Genomic DNA, 4,592 nt, shown 5'->3' with positions numbered 1-4,592 from the left:
CTCGATCAGTAAAATGAGAGATTGAATGGTGTTTTATGTGTCCTTCAATTAAGTTTCTGAGTGATTGAATCTCTGCAGCATTATTAAAAGTACTGTCATTGTAGCTGGAATTTAAGTACCGTCACATGAGTACCTGAATTAAGCCTTTGGCTGCCTTCAGAGCCAGGATTCAACCCCTGTAGTGTGGAACATGGGATTACAATCTAGAGCAGTAAAATTTGGTATACATAATAACTAAAAGCAATGTGGGACCATAAATTGGGTCCTAGAACAACAAAAATATAGTTAGTGAAAAAAAATTGGTGAAATATGAATAAAGTCCATAATTGGTTATTAATAATGTTCCAATGGTAATTTTTTGGTTTGATAGGTATACTATATTATTAGGTAAAATGTTAACATTAAAAGAAGCTGGATGAAGTATACATGGAAACTTTCTGTACTATCTTTGCAGCTCTTCTGTAAGTCTAAATTTAGTTCAAAAGAAAAAGAAAAAACGCTATATTTCACAGGAATCACCTCAGGTGCATGTTGAAAATGAAAATTTCTCCAATTTCAGAGACATGAAAATTATAGTCCTGGAGCAGGTCCCAGGAATCTGCATTCTTACTGGCACACAAGGAGATTCTGATGCATATTTCTCGGGGATCATACTTGGAGAAACTCTGATCTGAAACAAACACTGGTCCAGAGTAAAATAAGTGATTATTAGAGATTAGTAAATGGAGAATACAACCTGTGGCTATAAAAAGGCTCTTGTGTGAGATCTTGATTTTTTTTCTCTTTTTTAACAGATTTTACTAAAGATCTTTAGAGAGCAACCTGCAGACTCCAGATCCAACTGCCAAGGAGACCCTGTTATGCCGTGTGTACTGTCTGGGGCATAGCTGGCAGCTCCGGCTTCCCACCGTTCTGTTCTGAGACAGAGGTGGTGGGCAGTATCTCATCTCTGGGTTCCATAATGCTCACATGGTCAGGCAGGGGCTTCTTAAGGCCAATCCTACCACTCGGGTCCCAAGGCAACATGATCTTCACTTTGACGCCCAGTGAACACTGTCTGAGTGTCACATAGCACATACTAGTATCGACATAGTAGTTAACAGGGTCCCCAATGGGGATCATCAGGCCATCCACAACCTTCATGGATTTAGCCGTCTATTCACAGAAATTCCCAGACAGTGTGAACTCACAGGCTTTGGCCCCACTCTCCATGATGAACCAAGCACACCATAGCAGGCCCTCCACACAGCAAGTCCTCCTAGGAGTTTATAATGCAGAGACTTTGCCGGGACAGTGGCACGCAGACCTCCTGTGGCCGCCATTTTAGGATACCTCCACCAACTGATGTATCGATATAAGTTTAGGCAAGTTATTAAACTTCTGGTCCTCAGATTCCTCATTTATAAAGGAAGAAGTTGTATCTATGGAATTCTAATGGTTATCCCTGCATAGTACCTAAAAGGAAAAGTCCAGAATAGTAAATAGTTGTCTCTAAAACCTTCTGTTGGCAGCCACAGATCTCTCCTGGTACCTCTGAAGAATCCTTCTTCTTACAGCACTGAACAGGCCAAAGGCTTTTGCAGCACTCTTCCCATGCATGCAAGTGCCTGGCCCTGCAGTGAGTTAAACACAGTTACAAAGGAGATACAACAGTGTTGAAAAAACACAGTCACTGTGACAAGGTCAGCAGCGGGAGACATTAGGTTTTGAATTTGCTTTATTGAATCGAGAAGCAGTCGCTGTAGTTCCGACAGCATGCCCTTTTGCTTTGTGAAACGGAAATCCTCATTTCCATCTGTGAAGACTCTGGGGAAAGTAAATGAGGTCTCTGGCCCCAGGCCTTTCATTAGAGAACAGTTTTGTACCAGATGAGGCCACAGACTCAGAACTACCATGTCTCTACAGAGACCCTGCCCAGGAGATGAAGAAAGATGGATTTAAGTCAGCTCAGAGCAACTGAATTTAGAAGTGTGCTGACACTTGGGATTGCCCCTGGCTTCTTTTTTTTTTTTTTTTTAACATCTTTATTGGGGTATAATTGCTTTACAATGGTGTGTTAGTTTCTGCTTTATAACAAAGTGAATCAGTTATACATATACATATGTTCCCATATCTCTTCCCTCTTGCATCTCCCTCCCTCTCACCCTCCCTATCCCACCCCTCCAGGCGGTCACAAAGCACCGAGCTGATCTCCCTGTGCTAAGCGGCTGCTTGATGGACTGCCATCTCTGCTATGTATGTGTGCACACACACATTAGCATCAGTATAAACTTCCCAAATTAGAGGGGAATAAGGTATATATCCAAACAAAAATTCCTATTGGGCAGGGAATATGCCAACCTCACCTCATTCCAGTTATGTTGACCTGACTCAACAGTTTAGGTAGATGAATGTTTTTAATGGTATCTATGAATCAACCTTAAGCTTTCTTTTCCTATAAAGAGAGGATATCAGAAGAATGTATGACACTAACATTTTCTGAGTGCAAAAAATGTTACTTGTTATTATAGAATATGATTGTACAGCATACTTAACTTCATTTACCCTTGGTTTCTGAAAAGAGATAATAACACCTACAAATTTTTATTTGAATCTTAATAATTCTATGGGTTTTTATTTATGTTAAATTATCTACATATATATGGAAAAGGAAAGTGAGCTTAAACATCTAAATTTCTCAGTTTAGACATTAAGCGTAGTTAAGTGCAAGAGCTGACATTTGAATCCAGATCCAACGACTCGAAAGCCCACACGTCTATTAGGATGACTGCAGGCAAAAATCTGTTAACTCCAGTCTTTTCATGAAAGTTAAAATGAATTTATGTCTCTAAAGCATAAAAAGAAGAGAAAATTGGGTATGGAGGATGGTATCTCTCTTTCATATCTGGTTTTTCAGTGTGATAGTTTGTGAGTAAGTATGGTTTCCTAAGAAAGAAATGTATTTGCTAAATAGAAACAGTTCCCAGGACATCTGGAAACAAGAGCTATCCCAAGGTGAAGTATAATGAACTGAAAGGATTTCTATTTATTCCACATATGCTGGTATTCTGGATTAAGAATTAGAGATGACAAAGGGGGAAGAATTAAGCAGAGTGAATAAACTGCAGGACAGTGGTATAGCTGAATCAGGAGTCTTGGTTTTCCTTTAGGTTTGTTGTTTTATTTTGTGTTGATGTCAGGGAAAGAGCATGTTTTTTGTTTTGCCAGGACCACTGCTTATTATTGTGCAAGTTTTGTGTCTCCTAACTCTAGAGGGCACATTCCTAATCCCTATATATATGTTGAGGTATTACGGTAATTTTCAGGCAGGTGACAATAAAATAACTTGAGAAAGTCTACATTGAAAATATTTCCTCAAGTTACTTTATTGTCATCTGCCCTCAAATTACTATATTACCATACTATTATTTGTGATGATACACTTTTAAATGTAGACACTTCTTGATTTCAAGCTATATTACAAAGCTATAGTAGTCAAAACAATATGGTCCAGGCATAGAAACACACACATAGATCATTGGATCAGAATAGAGAGCCCGGACATAAATCCATGCATACATGGTCAATTAACTTTTGACAATGGTGCCAAGAATGCACAGTAGGAAAAGGATAGTTTCTTCAATAAATGCTGTTGAGAAAACAGGCAAAGAAATAAAACTGGACACTTTATATCACTTACAAAATTTAACTCAAAATGGATCAAAGACTCAAATGTAAGACCTGAAACCATAAAACTTCTAGAAGAAAACTGAATAAAAGGTTCCTTGGCAATGATTTCTTGGATAAGACACCAGTAGCATAGGCAACAATTAAAATAAACAAGAGACTATGTCAAACTAAAAATCTTCAGCACAGCAAAGTAAACAATAAATCAAAAAGGCAACCTAGAGAATGGGAGAAGATACTCGCAAACCATACATCTAAAAGGGTTTAATATCCAAAATATATAAAGAACTCATACAACTCAATAGCAAAAACAAACAATTGAAAAATGGGCAAAGGACCCAAATAGACATTTTTCCAAAGACATTCAAATGGCCAATAGGTATATGAAAAGGTGCTCAACATCACTAATCAGCAGGGAAATGCACCTCAAAAGCATAAGTTATCACCTCCCACCTGTTAAGATGACCACCAAATAGACAAGACATACCAAATATTGGTGAATATGTGGAGAAAAGGAGACCTTATACACTGCTGGTAGTAATGTAAATTGGTACAGCCATTACAGAAAACAGTATGGCTGTTCCTCAAAAAATTAAAAATAGAACTACCATATGATCCATAAATCTTACTCCTGGGTATATATATGAAGAAAGTGAAATCAGTATCTTAAAGAGATATCTGCACATCCATGTTCATTGCAGTATTCATAATAGCTTAGACACAAAAAACAACCTAAATGTTGTTTAACCTCCGAAAGATGAATAAAGAAGATATGAGATGTATATATACAGACAGTACCCAACTTACGATGGTTCAACTTAGATTTTGCAACTTTACAATGTGTGTGAAAGCAATATGCATTCACTGGAAAAAGTACTTCAGACTTTGCATTTGAACTTTTCCTAGGCTAGAGCTGTAGGATACTC

General features: G+C 37.9%; 1 pseudogene; it reads right to left on the bottom strand.

Moving 5' to 3' along the window:
* Nucleotides 1-858: 858 nt before the first annotated feature.
* On the bottom strand, nucleotides 859-1,235 carry LOC115840731 (small ribosomal subunit protein uS3-like; annotated as a pseudogene).
* Nucleotides 1,236-4,592: the final 3,357 nt, after the last annotated feature.

Source organism: Globicephala melas, chromosome 3, assembly GCF_963455315.2.
Source record: "Globicephala melas chromosome 3, mGloMel1.2, whole genome shotgun sequence".
In the NCBI taxonomy this organism is placed as follows: Eukaryota; Metazoa; Chordata; class Mammalia; order Artiodactyla; family Delphinidae; genus Globicephala; species Globicephala melas.
The sequence above is the reverse complement of the archived record's forward strand: the minus strand, read 5'-3'. Positions and strand labels throughout refer to the sequence as shown.